This window comes from Ischnura elegans, chromosome 5 (assembly GCF_921293095.1).
Source record: "Ischnura elegans chromosome 5, ioIscEleg1.1, whole genome shotgun sequence".
Classification (NCBI taxonomy): Eukaryota; Metazoa; Arthropoda; class Insecta; order Odonata; family Coenagrionidae; genus Ischnura; species Ischnura elegans.
In genome coordinates, this window is record NC_060250.1 from 54,661,069 (window position 1) to 54,677,762 (window position 16,694).

The window sequence follows — 16,694 nt, forward strand, 5'->3', positions numbered from 1 at the left end:
TTTTTATCTTACTTTTTTCGTAAAGATTCCATAAAATATCATGGTGACTTTTTTCAAAACCATTGATGATTAACCAGAGGGAGGAAAAGAAGAAAATCCCTCTACCTCAATCTGGGAGATGAAGTTTCTTTTTATGGAGCGAATAATTTAAAACTTTAAAACCGAATATCACTTATGTATGACTCAACAGATTTATAACAGGTCTCAAAATAAGCAACCAGGATAAAATATGTAACTTGTCCAGCCAGAAGTTCTAAAATACTTTTTTGCTGCTTATGTCAGGGCACTACGCTAAAAAATAACTAGATGATAATTTACTTCTCATTTCCTGTTGACATATAATTCAAATTTTACTCTAAGTATGGAATACATTTGAATCGTAAGTCAAAGTAAATATGAGTGCAACAAAATCAAATCAATTTTTGAACGTAAATCTGAAAGAATATTTTCCTGTAAAAATGTTCCGAAATAGAAGTTAAAACCAACATACCTAACAGAAAGAAGATAAGGGAGGCTGCGAAAAGATTATTAGAGTCATTATGTTTTTCTTTTAGGGAAATCCGTACTCAAGTTATCATTTAGATCAGTATAATTATAAAAAGCTTACTAACCTTTGAAAACAGCCAAAGCCATCAAACTGCAGTGCGGTACTAATTACTTGTTAATTTTCATTTTGGACTAAATAATTTCCCTCCAATCTCTCGCGAAAGATCTTCAATTTTTATTTACAAAATAAATAAACAATGATGATGACGTCGCACCCTGGTAGCACTACGATACCTCCCGGGCGGTGATGACATCGATATTATCTTCAGTTCCTTCAGTAATCTCCAATCGGGCTTCATATCTTTACCTCCACTTTTTGGGGAAAGTATGGTTGGGGAAGCCAGGGAGTGCTCGGTAATTTGTCGATCTAGGACTTCATATTCAAAATCCCTTCGTTGAAAGACAACCACACAAAATTACACACAAAATTGAAAATGAAAGTACTTGATGCATCGGCTGATGGTATTTGTGTAGGAATATACCGCAGTTTGGTCCCCGAACATTCAATATAAACTGAAAGGGCCATGAAAAATTCTCAGTTGGTTATCAAGGTGACTTTAAGGACCTACGAGAACTGGCTTACAAAATAGACGGATGTTTGGTGTCATTATGTAGTTATGAGTTAGTCATACTTTAGGGCCAGATTATACTGTTGATAAATCACTCTCCATAGGAGTGGATGGAGAAAAAAATAACTTATGGGCCTCTATGGAACAACTCGAACAAGTTTATGTGAGAAGTAGCTGAAGCCATTCCATTAATAACTTTTTTTGGCTTTGTAATTGGTTATGAAAAGAAATTGTGACTCAGTCCCGTATTTTTTTTACAAATTAACCCATATTTGCTTATCATTCAATGGATTTCGGTTAGTGGAGCTGTTTTTGAGCATAATTATAGCTTTTTTCAGTCCTGAAAAATTTCTGTTACATATTTTTTCTCTTCATTTCCTTCATCTTTAAAACTCTGGATTTTTTAAGCAGCCATATGATTCCAGTCCCTCACCCACACTCGAATATCTCATTATTTTAGCGCCAGATCCTTATCTTCTGAGAAATCGTTTGCCACGCCAGTGAAAGGAGTAACAAAACCATTTACCAACCAACCCCCGTGGAACTGGCCGCTTCTCCCCGTAGCGGTCACGCATCATGCGTTTTTTATATACATATTTTCTCTTCGCCCGGTTAAAAAAAAACAGAATGGAGAAAAAAATGTTAACACTAGGGTAGGGCTTTGTAGTCGGTCCTGCTGGCCGCACCGCGGCGCTACTCTCGCCCGAGCGGGCAGCGGACGCGACTCTTTGTGAGACCGGTCTGGCATACCTCTGGGTTTGTGGTCGCTGCTCGGTTGGGATACCTTACGCCAGGCCAGGACAAGGTGTAGCTCGTCGTTGCAAACTCGGAAGAGCATCGTCTCAAGTTTGAAAGGTCAGAATTTTGAAATAATTCCTCCTCCTTTTGTATTTTCGCTCTCATTTAACAAACCCTTTCCGGAGTTAACGATCCATTATGGTTCCCTGAGGCTTCGAATCCTTCTTTAAGTGTTTTATTTTGTTCTATTAGTTTTACATCGTGATCATCAAGAAGCCTCATCGTGCCCGCTAGACTGCACATATTTTGTCTCTCTTGCTGAACTATCCCTTGTTTAACTCATAAGCTGTTTATACTTGTATTCCTGGATATAAACAATTACTACTTGTAATTTATAAGTAATTGTTTTATATCCAGGAATACTTATAGTGGAATACCACAAAGTAAAGCAAGAGTTAGTGAATTTTGTTTATACTTGTTTAACACATATTTGGGGATTTGGTGGAAGAGGGGACTTTTTAGTCTCAACCTCATCCGAATAAAGACATCTGTTTTTATTATTACGCAATCACTATGAAATTTTCAGCAAATGTGCCCAGTGAACCCTTTTCAAGATTTACCTGTGTCTCAATTATAAAATTTACGTTTAACCTGTGAGAAAATGCTGAGATAAACGGTTCATGTTTAGGATGCAGGCAAATGTTGACAAGGGCATTGTGTCGGTGAAATATCGTGATAATAGCTTGAGTTTCCAGACAGGGAGAAAGGCCGATTGAGGGGGAACGATATGTTCTCTTAACATGTGGAAAAATCAAACATTGGAAGGTGGTCCATTACGGTGGTGCTTACCTCGCTTCTGCTGAGAGAATGATTTTCTGTGACCAGAAAATATTTCATGCGATGGTATCCGGAATGAATTTTGTGCAGAGTGTATTGTGGAGTAAATCTAATAGTGTTCAGAAATAGTTCTCGGGTTTCCCATGGGCTAATGTTTTCGGTATATGGTCCCAAAGTTTCAAGGACTGCCATCGTCGTCAGGGATGGAATCTACCTGAAGACGATGTCAGACTTGGCTGTTGAAACATTAGGACCATCTCCCGAAAACAATAACCGGTGGGAAACCCGAGAACTATTTCTACAGATCATACGCCAGGTAAAACTTAAAGTTTTCATCTAACTGCGTTATTCTGAATATCTTTACCGCTTAAAAAGAGATGGTTATTATTTCCTGTGACTTTCTTTTAAAATTTACTCCTCATATCCTGCCGACGCCCCTCTAAAATCTTTTTTCATACTCAGCGCTTTGAAATCTGTTAAATGAGTAATAACGCTTTTTAATCTCCAAAGAGCTTATATACATTGCAATGCTTCAGAAACTAAGCATTTTAAAATCATTGACATAAAACTTTAAAAACCGTGGATGTTGTAAAGTTACTATCTGTCGCCGTTCAAATAATGTAAAAATCCCTTAGGATGCCAATTAATATCGAGAAACTTCATAAGTGAAAGCATTTCTCTTTTTATTTCATTTATTTAATTTTGAATATCTCATTTAGTTTTTTCAAGTTGTTCGTGGCTTTTTTTCCCGTTATTTAAATGAAGATTTTTCGGATCAGTGCGTGGAGCCTCAGGGCTGTCGCTATTCCAGGATTTTATTTATCAAAATACTACCATGTGGCGCTTCAATAGTCATCAGGAAATAAAATAGGGAGTGAATTTGCATCAATGTTAATAGTGGCACACGCGGAGAAGGTTTCAAGGTTTTTTTATCCAAACCTCTTGTTAAGTAATATTATAGGATTTCATTGCCACATTTTATGACATAGTCACGCACGTAGTTGGGGGGAGGGCTTAGAGTGAAAGAACCCCGGAATTTTTTCCTCTGAGTATTTGAATCAATCACTTGCCTATTTAAAATACAGAGGATACGATTATTTTTATAAGTGCCTTGAAACGTGATGATTTGATACACGTGGTCACTTACTATTTTTCTTTGCAATGCGATTCGTATGAATCTACTCGGGGGCCAGACAAATTAACGACTCCATAACAAGACTTAGAGGACTTAACTGTTGATAAGAGGCGATCATGGGCTCTGTAAAATAAGAACCAATTGCTGATACTTTAAGGAGAAAATATTCATAATACTCTGGTAATAACGATGCTAACTTAGACCAAGTCGTCAATTCTATCCCTCTAATGTAACAGATTTCTTACTACCAGCCTGATAAGAAAAAAAATATTTCACGAGTGAAATATTTCATTTATAAACTTAAACTTTCAGTATTTTCCAGGGTTCCATGTAGCTTCACGCTCTAATAGTTTTAATAAAATTATAAAAATCATGTTTACTATTTAAAAACAGTAGCGAGATTGGCCATCATTGGCATCAATCTTTGGTCATAGTTTCATCTAGAAACGTTTCCCCTACACACGCACGAGTGCCGATTCATGTCCATAAGATTTATATTGGATTCCTTATCTCAAAAGCCATGTTTTCATCTTACCTGCCAACTGCGCAGAGATTTTTTGCTAGCGATAAATGGGGCGCGTCTTCATTTTCATATTCTCACTATTTTTCGTTGTAAAAGAGGTGCCGTGGTCGAATCCCGGTCAAGGCAAATGATTACTCCTTATGTAGAATTATCGCACTTAAATCGCTCTTTGGGAGACTCCGTTAAGGCACGCGGATTTTCGGTTATTCCTTGAATAATTCAGTCCTCCTAGGTTGATTTTATCTCGCTTTGAATAATCAGGATCGGTTCAAACACAACCACACGAGATTGATTTTTCTAAGACTCAGCGGATAAAAAATGTCGCATTGATAGGGAAAACGTTCAATGTGCGCATGACTCCGCGTTGATGAAACTATGTGACAGGGGCTAGGATGACATCTATATCACAGATATCATCCTTTACTTTGATTAGATTTACCTTTTAGCAGTATATGTCAATATCTGAAATCTTTTTGAAGCCCATTTCATTCCCCATTATATTATTGAACCGGCGCGGCGGTGAGTCATCCTTGGTCATTGAAATCAACGAAAAAACCCACAGTTGAAATGACTCGGCTAAAATTTATAAAGTTTTTATGATACTGATTGTTGTCCCAGTCTCGATAGTTATATTGCTTCTTTCCTCTCTTCCGATTTTATCGATCCTTCCATCCTTGGTGATAGACATCGGGTACCGACACACGTTATGATCATACTAGTGGCCTAATAGTCTGTCTCTTTGAGAATGAATGGCCTTTACTGCTCTTGTAATACCTGTATAATGATTATGTGAGAGACATCGGACTTGCCTTCACTAAATTGACCAGGAGTTTTAGCTGTCACGCGATTTTAGGAACACTCGCATCAGAATGTCAAAGCAATCGTAGTACTTGTATGATAGGGCATGCGCCTTATCAGTGCCCTTTCCCAGAGATATGATCTCTATTGAAAAATAAGGTAGAAATAATCAAAACGCATTTAATGAGTTGAAATGGCTATTCCTCTTATCTTGGCGTGAACCTTACCTTGATTTTAAATGTTGTGTAAATAGATAGTATTTCAGGTATTTCAGTATCCTTAGCACACTTTTTTTGATGTTCCTACAATCATGCGGTCAGCGTTTGGAAGTGCGAGTATAAAAGAGGTACCGGTATATTTATCGATGCCTCGTTTCATCGGTATTCGTTTTTTATTTTGCCTTTCCGCGCCAAGTCATGCCAATCGCAGCGGGCGAATACACGCGCGTCGCGCTACTCGGGACGATTTCTCCGGACCGCGAGTGAAAAGTTTCGCGCCGGGGGAAAAACCTTTTCCTCATTTGAGGTCACGTGTCTGTCGTCGCCCAGATACTTCTGCTGGGTAACTCCCATCAAACCGCGGCGGCTGCGGCGTGTGCCGATCTCAGAGGAAATATAGTATACAAGAGTGCGTGTCGGGTTCTTCGCACGGGACCAAGATTGTGATGACAAAATCTGATATCACGTGATGGAATCGGATGGAACTGATTGGCTGTGTCTGTGGCGGTATCGTTTGGTACCATACTGTTCATTTCGATTGGAGTTGTATTTCTATTACATTTACTCATAATGAAGAAGTGAGTATGATTTTAGTTAAATCCGCCCTCAAGTATTTCATTTACCAACCTTTTTTCTATTTCCCATTATGATACCGAAGTTTATGAATTCCATGGTGGACTCACATTTTGGTTACCAAGCAACCACTTGTAGCTCTCTAGTTTATATTTACCTGTCTCGTAGTTACTATAAATTTCATACACACGAAGGAGGAGAAATATCATAATTTTTATAAAATATATGTATTTATGAGTATTTACTATGCTAACTGTCTCCATTTCCCTTTACAATAATGAGGTTGGCGTTTTAATGTTGTTTTTATGGTTATTTATGGTTGCTGCGCATCCATTATACGCGACCTTGCATAGGTATATTCAATTTGTGGTGCCGGCTAAAAACGTGCTTATAAATATGTTTTTAAATCCGTAAACCTCTTCCGCTTCGTGAGGGTAAAATTTTATGCAAACAAAATTGTCAATCTCGATGAACAACATGTGAATGAAGGCTATTCGGAATCAGCAAGTCATACCATGACCCATCAGGAATCCTCACGTCTTGAATTTTGTGTACGTGGTATGGAATTTTAAGTTTTAATGTCCATTATTGGATATTGCCTTTCTTCTCTTCCCCGTCGTCCTTTGCATAAGTTACTAGAGGTCTGTGTTCGGAAATTTCGCATCCGCCGAAACATATATTGGAGCCGTCGGCGTAGAAATGAAAAGGGCGCGGAAGTTCTCTCACGCGCTGTTCCGGTCGGTTGATGCGTTGTTCCCAGAGATGGGAAAAATATTTTTTTTCCATGAACGGTTTAAAGCTTTTAAAAGTAATTTGGGAAAAACCTTTTTTTTTTCATTTTTCCATTCTTTTATTGAATGTTCACCTGGAAAGGCATGTCCTTTGAGCATTTAATTTACATTATTCCCGTGGAATATACACTGGCATGTTATCATTCCAAACGGTTACTTATAACATGGAAATGTAAAATGTGACATTATTACGGAAGATGTTTTCAATGGATATGTGGCGTCTGTAAAATCACATGTCAAGGTGGGCACGGAAAAACAGTTAGTTAGAAATGAAAAAAATAAAAACATGGGCCTTATGCAAAAACATGTGGGATAGTTTGCTCTAAGCTCAAACTTTGGGAGGCTTAATTATTAATTACCGGGTTTCTAGTGTAAAAAGAAATTTTTTGGCTGACATTTCAGTGGAAAAATCTTCCATCGTCCTCAGAGCAGCAAGAGTGTACGATGGAAGAGTCACTTGATTGAAACGTCAGCCAAAATTTTTCTTATTCTGCTAGTAAAGCGAGAATAATTTATTAATATAATTCAACGGGAAAGGACGAAATATTATATTTTGGAGCCTTTTTTACGTTTCAGAGTAAAAAATATTCATGATAATTTTGCGAAAAATCTCTTGATCACGCTTCTCATAGAATGAATTTCCCTCTCTCTTGGAACATCTAAATTCGCTTCGCTGATGGAAGCTCGCGTTGCCTCAATTCTTCCATTCCCCTTCCTTCTTTTGCAATCCATACCCTGGAGGCATCATCAGGATCATTTCGCGGCGGTTGCGCGGGGTCTCCTTCTATTTCTTCATTCCCTGCCTGTTCCTCCTCGAAGTACAGGATGCAAAAAAAATCTGACTTAAACCCGTCGTCAAGAGTGTATTCCCGCGGAATCTCTGGAGAATTCCGAACCTATTGTTTGCTTGATGGAAGGAATTGAGGCTAGTTGATGCGGTGCTCAGAGTAAGGATGCGGTGTCGCGAAAAAAACAAATGCGCGCAGCGAAAAAAAGAGCAGTGCGGAGAAAGCGCACATTTAACCCTTTCGCAGTTACAAAATGAATACGTCCCCTATCTTCTTAGAAATAAGGAACGTTACGTACACAAAAAATGAAGAGTTCACGTTGTTTGTGGTTATTTCTCTGGACTTTTGTACAATTAATTAATCGCTGAATTTAATAATTTATGATTCCCATCACATTTTATCCAGGCTTCGTCAAATTTTAACTTTTAAAATATATTTAACGTCTCATTAGAGGCTTATTCAAAACCAGAAAAAGTTTAGCTTTGTCAATGCATTTTTTTAAATGTAGGAGGGAATGCACCTGAGCTATTGTATCGCGTGATGACTCACCTCCAAACAGCTCCAAGTATTCATTTCCTTGTAAAGTAGCCCTACCCTAACCTGTCACATTGGTCGTTGCGCGCTTTCTTTGCACATCTAGATCTATATTTACGCTTTATTCGCTGTGCGTTTTGTCGCCATCTTGACCGCAAGACTATTTTAATTACGACCCACTTGTTTTACGCTTATTTTTTGTCCGCCGATGGAAAGGCATTCCTCCAGACTTTGAGTATCATTGTAATTCACCAATATTTTTCTTCTTGTCATCTGCTGATTTTTAGGTCCTCTGTAGCCTTTTCCTCCATCTAACTCCGTCTTGATCCGACTACTTTTCTAAATCTTTATACCTTCTTGTTCTTCGTTTACCCTTTTCTCAAACCATCCCATACATAGTCCATACAGACTCTCACATCAAATAATTGATTCCCAATAGCCGTAGGAGAGTGTAATCGGAATGAAGCGGATTTTCGCTGCTCAAACTTAAAGCAAAGGATCTTAAGCATTAGGCCTCTTAATGTATGTAAAAAAATGATGGCTGGACAAGAATCTAAAGGTAAGGCCTTGAAAATCTCATTTTTAGTATCATATAAGAAATGAAAAAGTTAGAGATGAAATGCTAATAAATATTTTTTCTTTAAATCCTTGCAGTTGGCATTAATAATATTAAATTATTGAGAAAGAAAATATCTGAAGAAAATGATTTCCAACGTGAAAGGCAACGATATCGCCGTAATCTTCCAAACACACCAATTTAGTCAAGGAAAAATAAATTTCGATTAAATTCGAAAATCGAGTTTTAATAGTCAAAGATCGAGGAAATCGATATCGAGATCGGTCTTCGACTTTTGATCCGAACTCGACTTTTCGACTTCGATCTTGACCATTTCGTTTGATCTCAGCAGCGTGACTCCCGTGACCTCTATGATAATGTCATCTGTCCCGAGTGCAAGATCGGTCAAATTGGAAAGACACGCCCACGTCCTCGATCATCAAGAATGCATCTCAATCAGTTGAACTTTCTTCTACAATCACTACACTCATCACTTGTCATCGGATTTTCCCGTATCCATCTTGGTCGCACGCCCAGAAGCCAAATATCGCTATGAAGGTTTATATTTACTCTGAGGATTTGCGCACCGGACCGGGTTTGCAAATGTTTTTGGCTCCGCGTGGAAGAGCTTTACCGCTGGATAAGAGAAATCTTTGAGGGGGGGAGGGGCGTGGAAACTCCGACTGGGTCACCAGCTTCCATCGTCTCCCTACTTTCCTTCCATTCTGACTTCTAGTCACTCCCTTCCAGCCGGTTTTTATGCGATGGCTGGAAAATTACTGGAGTGAGATGAAAGGCTGGGCATTCGATCCATCTCTGTCGCTTCTATACTTTCAGTCAAACGATCCAGGTGATGGCGCAGCACACATATCTCATAACAACGCGCACACCTTGAATTTTAATTAGGAAATTTTGGATAGTGCCATTGCCTTCATGGAAGAATAAAGGATAATATTCATTCTATCGTAACGAGTTTACTTTCTATTCACATTGCCAAGTTCTGGATGATATTAGATTTTTCAGTATGATTAATTATTTCTGCAAATTTTCCATGGCTGATCTCTTCTTGAAAGTATAAAAATGAGTGTGTATTGTCTAAGAGTACGATATAATTTATTTGCATTACGAATTTAAGCGACCTCCATGAAGTAAATACTGATTCTTAAACGCTATTAGTTAAATGTGTTTGTTATTTACTTGGCTTGAATCAGTCGTATTAAAAGTCGGTTGTATTATTACGTGTTTTTCACGCGAACTAAATCTATCAATGGCGGTAATTGGTTTAAAGCCTGACAAAATAGCATATTGATAGCTCCTAATTGTCTATAGAATCACATTTTTGTTAATGGACTAGTGGGCTAATCGTTTGGAGCGGGGAGTCATCGAAAAAATTTGGAAGTCACTGTCTCATTGCAGGACGGTCATCTAATAATTTGAATTTTGCCATCGATTTTTGAAGATGTATGTTGCGCGCATACATATTACCCTTTTTCGTCTCAACATAAAAAGAAAGACCTATTCACCATCAGGGGCGCAGCTAGGAATTAAGGCTAGGGGGGGTTTTAGCCGCAACTAATACTTGCGGGTGTGGGGGTATTGCATACCCACCAGGGTAAGCAGACGTTGCGGCGGCCCTTCTCCAGAAAACTTTTAAGAATAATGGTTCAAAATGGCGAGTTTTACTGCTTTCTGAGGGATATTTGATAAATCCTAGCACTATTTTATAAGTAATACTGATCCAAATAAGTAAAATGGATTAAACTTAAAAACTTCTTTGAGCTCTGGGGGGGGGGTTTATCCCCCAAAACCCCCCCTCGCTGCGCCACTGTTCACCATGGCTATTTACATCTATGAGGTACTGTGCAAGCCACCACCAGGGTAAGTGGTACAGGGTGATTCTACACCAGGCATGCAGCTCTCATCCTTAGCTTAATTAATCAGAAACGCGGTCAATTGCCGAACACAGTCCAAGCACAACTGAGGACACCAACACGTGGTCACGCCAGAAAATAAGATAGTGTTTAGGACACGAACATGCTACCATGCAAATAAAACTTCTAGTTATTAATAGAAAAACGGACAGTTAGCGTGGTAACTGATTCATGCATGAATTAAAACATGATAAAAAATGGTACAGATAGTTAACTTTTGCGAATATAGTAAGTTATTAACGACACGTGCAGATCCTATTTACGTAGTCCGAATCAAGCTATCCTAGAACTAAACTATCGCAAGTATTATGTTCCATATTGTAATTGGAATAAAACGACATCTTAAATCTATCGGTTCTGCAGTCTATTTTCATAATGTAATCCATGTCACCGTTTCTACCATTATAATTAGGTATGTGAGTCTCGGCTTTCGGGCGTTCCTCCGTGTTGAGTTGTCCATAATAGGTGACGACAGTTTCTCCTGCCATCCTGATAGCGTCTTCAGGTCAAAACCTAACAGGGATGTGTTTAGGTCTGGCAGTCCTTCTTGCCAGATCTTCTTTGCTGACCAACGTTGAGTCTTTCAGCAGATGAGTCCTTGGAGTGTAACTCCCGTCGTCATCTTCAGTGAGGGTCCTTTCACCTCCGTCTCTTCAATGGCGGGAGGTCCTCCTCCTCGCCTGTTGATGAGCATGGTCGCTTGAACCGTTCGTAGACCGTTGGTTTTGCTGCTGCGATGCGTCGAATTTCTTCAATTTCGGACTCCTTCGCCTTTGTGAAGAACTCCTTTGATGTCCGGCGAAGGAAGTCTTCGATGGGCTCCATTCCTGTCAGTGCATACATAATTTCACGATGGTATGTCCATCCGAGTGCTAGGATCGTCCTTAGGGAAATGTTCTCCGTCACCCGAATAGGTTGACTCCAGGTCTTCTGCATCCGGCCGCTCCATGCAGGTGCAGCGTATGTGAGTATGGGTCGGATGGCCATCTTGTAGATTTTCAGCTTGTTCTCTAAAGAGAGATGTTTTGACCGTAGAAGCGGTGACAGCAGGAATCTTCTGTGTCTTGCCTTGTTCGTCACGTATCTGGCATGCTGACGGAAGGAGAGGTGCCTGTCCAGCATCACGCCGAGATAGAGGGCTTCCGTTTTCCACGGTGTTTCTTCCGTGTCGATCAGCACTTCCCCTGGTGTTGGTGTTTTCGGCGATGTTGAGAAGAAAACTGCATTAGTTTTCTTGGCGTTGATGGTAATTCGCCATTGCGCGTACCACGGTAGGAGTATGTCAATGGTACGCTGCAGGTATGTCGCCGCCATGTGAGGCTTCCATGAACGCGCTACGATCGCTGCATCATCGGCGAAAAGTGTGACGATGGTGTTCCATCCGAATTGCCGTGGAATGTCTGCCGTGTAGATGTTGAACAGCGTTGGTCCAAGGACGGATCCTTGAGGGACTCCTGCCCGTATGATCTTCTTTCCGGATACCGCTCTCCCCCAGGTGACGGTGAAGGTCCGCTGCCGAAGATAGGATTCTATCATCCTTCTCTGCCAGAATGGAAATCCGAACCGCTTCAGTTTCAGTAGAAGTCCACAGTGCCAAACGCTGTCAAACGCCTTCTGCACATCGAAAAAGGAGGCAGCAGCGCAGCAGTTCCTGTTGAACCCATCCGTGATGTAGTCTACCATTCGCACAAGTTGGTGAGTTGTGGAATGGTGGTCTCGGAATCCATATTGCTCCGGCGGAAGAAGGTCTCGGCGCTGGAGAAATTGGTGGATGTAGGGTAGCAGCGTCCTCTCCAGCAGCTTCCCAAGTGTTGCAAGGAGTGCAATTGGTCGATAATTGGTGATTTCCTTCTTCGGTTTGCCCGGTTTTGGAATGAGAAGGACTCTGGCTGATTTCCACTTCTGGGGAAAATAGCCGATGCTGAAGCAAGCGGTGAAAAGCAGCAGCAGGATGGTGGCAAGGGAGGTCGGCATCTGCAGCAGCGCCTCGTTGGGGATCCCGTCTTCTCCAGGGGCCTTCCTCTTCTGCAGCTTTCCGAGAGCAGTCCGCAGGTCCTCCGGTCGCAGTTTTGGCGGTTCCTCATCCGGTTGTTCGACATCGGTATCGCCTGGCTGAGGTTCGGGTCCATCAGGAGCCAGCGGGTGGATGTCCGAGGTAAACGTTCCTTCGAGGTACTCCGCTGCAAACGTAGCCTTTTCAGCCTCGGTGTTGAGTAGTCCGTCAGGGGATGTGAGTGGAGAGTCCTCTACGGCTCCGCGACTCTTCAGACTGGACGCCATCCTCCAAAGGGTTCCATTGTCAGCATCCAGTTGGGCCACCTTCCGGTCCCATTCCTTCTGGCGATGCTCGTCGATGAGAAGTCTCAGTTGAGCTCTGGCCAGTCTAAATCTCTGGCCATCCATGGGTGTTCTTGTTCTCTGGAACTTTCGTCGGAGCCGATTTCGCTGTCGTATCTTCCGAACGATGTAATCCGGAAGTTCCAGGTGGTTGGAAGGTCTCCACTTAGTCATTGGCACTGTTCAGGTCAAAATGCATAAAATTTGGCCGTCTTATATAGGGTCTTTGGGGATCGGAGGTCGGTTCTGATTGGTCGGTTCTCAGGGCTCTGATTGGTCATTGATTTTGAAGATCCTTTTCCATGTGTTGGCCAATATGTAGCCGTCTTCTCTGTTGCAGTTCTCAGGATGCTTATTCATCTCTTTAGTTTCTCGGATTAGCCTAGGATATTAACGGCTTTGATTACACAGGACGAATGCGGCTTATCGAAATCCACAGTGTGGCCAGGTTCCGACCACACGTGCTCGGAGACGGCGGAAAGGCGGAACTGCTTCTTCTCCGTGGCACGTTCATGTTCCCTTATCTGGTTCCCTTATCTTATGTGGTTTAGATAATACGTCCGGTCTGTCCTATTGTAACATTTACCACAGGAGCATTGTAGTTGATACACTCCCTCTTATATATATGTACATGTATAACGCGGAGGAGCGCCCGAAAACCGAGACTCAAATGGAGAAACGCCGCGGAAACCTTAGATTTAACATTATAATTAGGCTCTCACAAAATATCTGACAAAAATTTTTCTACTTGACATTTCCGCAAAAATTTTTATCTTAATTTTTCCCTTTAATCCGTTAGACTCTCCTCACTATCCCTCGAAGACGGTTCAAATTCCATCATATTTTAACTTAGAACGCTACATTTTTATTCTTCTCCGAGTGGTCGCAAAGAGAACGTCCGTTATAAAGAGAGTTCTCAAAAATACAAACAGCATCACGTTCGGCGTGTGGCTGCTGTTAATTTTAGCGCAAAACCCGCCGGACTACTCTAGATCATACCTGGAATGGAAATAGTTCTCGGAATTGTAATGATTCCCGTCACCGTTGCTGTTTTTCCTGTACATTCTTTTTCATATCCGCGGCACTCCGGCACGAGTTTTCGCATATATTAAACTCATTCTCGCATATTCGATCCTTCCCGCAAGGATTGGCGATACGTGTCTCCCTCTGCCCTTCTCTCCTTCGACGCGAATTGCTTGCACTCTTCTTTCCCGGGCACACTGTTTATTTCGCAAACATATTTCAAAGCTCAGAGTAAATATTAACGAAAGGGTTTTCGGCTTCTGCGCATGCGACCGAGATCGAAATGGCATATTTCCATATCGCGAGATGCATGATTTGCTGATAGGCTTATTTAAACGCTAGAATTTGCGCTACATATTGCTCCCGCTATATTATAATTTGTTGAGTTACGTGATCTATTCCGTTGCACGAGCAGGAGAATAAATTGGAAGTGTGGGAGTCTCCAGTGGCGGATTTAGGGGGTAGGGGGGTTGGCATAGGGTCACGACCCTCCCCCCAAATTTCATTTAAAAAAACTTTTAGTTCTTATTAGTTTAATAGTTTGTGTATTCTTAAATGTGTAAACTTGTTCAACTTCATCTATATTTAAGAATAAAAAGGCAATTTTAGGCTCCAAAATGCATAAAAAATGGGGATTTTTTAAAAATGTTTACACGGGAGAACGCCCCGCTTTCCTGGGAGTATTCCATTTCCCCCTGGACCCCATGTCATGACCCCTCCCCAAATTGGATTCAGAATCCGCCCCTGCATGTATCCAGAAACGTATTTTCTTCATCTCTTTCGGTGTTCAATATTGTGTTGAAACTTCGAATCTTATATTGGTTTATATAGCGTGAAATATTTCTTTCAATCAAAGTTAGCACTCACAAAGGAGGAAGAAAATCAAGATTTTAATATACGGTACATTTAAGTATTTCATTTACTATTTTTTCTGTTTTTATTTTGTAATAATAATGTATATGGGGATTTCAGTTTCGTCCTCAAGTTTTGTCTACTGCGCAACCACTCCGGACACTCTTGTTTAGATTTAATCAGAGGTTTAAAGAGCGAGCGTCATTTACAAGACAATTGTAACTCTCTTCCTGCATACCATTCTCTGATTTGATGATTTATGTGATGGTTTCCTTTCCGTAAAAGGGACAGTGAGTTGCAAGTGTGGGTGTATCCAGAAACTTATCCGTTTTCTTTATCTCTTCCGGTGTTCCATATTGCGTTGAAACTTCGAAGCTTGTTTTGGGTCACACTTTTGCTTGTGTCGGTCATCGTGCAAATGTTATTTGTTGACCTGGAGAGTTAAAATAAAATGAGCACCGTAATATTCCGTGTCATTAACCTGGGACAATACCGTGGTTTTACGTCACTGTGTCATTTTTTCAAAAAACTTTTTGTTAGTTTAATATTTTTCTATCCTTAAATGTCTCAAATAGTTCAATTTCATCTGTTATTAAGAATAAAAATTAAATTCTCTTTTCTTTCATGATCTCAAAGTTACCAATGGAATTAACTTAAAGGCGACAGAGTAAGCCAAATATCAGGAGTTAGGATAACTTCAAACTAACCCTGGGAAATACACTAAGGAAATATTTGTGGCAGAGAGGGGATCGGGTTGGTGTGGTACTTATAGTGTTGGCTTCCCACCCTGTGGGCTCGGGTACATTTCTCGGCAATGGCAGCGAATTTTCAGAAACTACCCGATCCATGATTGGCTGTTGTGTGGAGAACATTTCAAGCGCAACACTACGTCCGTCGGACGATAACCATAACGGACGGTCTCCTTGGCGCCTTTGGTTAGAGCAGGCTAATGCCGACGCCGGGTTTCTCTCCACCTTTCCTTCCACACCATTTCATGGTGCGAATGACCTAAGCTGTCGGTCGCCTCCTCCAAACACCATACCATGCCTTGGGGCAGAGTCCGAAAGAACTCGTGCAGAGGTATGTGGATTCGTCAAGCGTGTTGTGAGGTTTTGGTGAGGAAAAGTAAAGAGCTACTTCGCAATCGTCAGGCCGCACCTTGGAGACGCGGCGAGTGCATGGTATCTGGTGGTGAATCAAATAAATTACAGCGAAAAAGAGAGATACGTCAAAAAATGCTACCAACAGATAGCGTTACACTGCTTTAATACGAATGGCTTAGGGGCCGCTAGAGACTCGGAGGCTACATGCTACTGCACGCCCAAACATAGGCGGGTTTAAGGGGAGGGGGGCACGGAGGCCCGTGCTCCCCCGTCGCCAGACACTTAAAAAAGAGACATTTTTAATACGGTTATCATTAAATTCGTTGGGTTTAGGGTATTATGGAGCATCAATCTTTTAATACCATATTAATTACTTTCATACTGTAATTAATAGTATAGGTACTTCGTACAGCAATTTTTGCATGTTGTATTACAAATATGAGAAGACCGTTTGCGTGTGAGACCGTTGTTCTTCCCCCAACCCCTAAGAAATCCTGGATCCGCCCATGATGCTAAAAGTGTAGAGATTCGAGTTTGAACGATTATCAAAACCATTCCCTCTAATTGTAAGCTATTTTCATGATATTAGTACCATTTTATTTCTAATTTATTCAATGATTGTGGTTGAAAATGTTCGTACATTCATCTGTTCTTGACGCGTTTATTTTTGGTCACTCCTCTCTCATCCTATTTCTATGATTAGACACTCGCGACCCTCTCCGTTCTGCACCTATATTTCCTTCGTGGATTTCTTGGTCGGTTAATTTAGGCAGTGACCGTCACCTGAAGTAGTTTACGTTACTTGACTGACAGTTTGTTTAACTGAGGGAAGGATTCCTCGG

The 16,694-nt window shown here is 40.9% G+C and overlaps 1 protein-coding gene across 1 annotated transcript in view; it reads left to right on the forward strand.

Annotated features, from left to right (window-relative positions):
* The first annotated feature begins 1,812 nt into the window (after positions 1–1,812).
* Positions 1,813–16,694, forward strand: part of LOC124158901 (probable G-protein coupled receptor Mth-like 3) — a 64,992-nt gene continuing 50,110 nt past the window's right edge. Inside the window, exon 1 of the mRNA XM_046534311.1 lies at positions 1,813–1,970. The gene's annotated coding sequence lies outside the window, so the exon portion shown is untranslated. The remainder of the gene's footprint in view (positions 1,971–16,694) is intronic.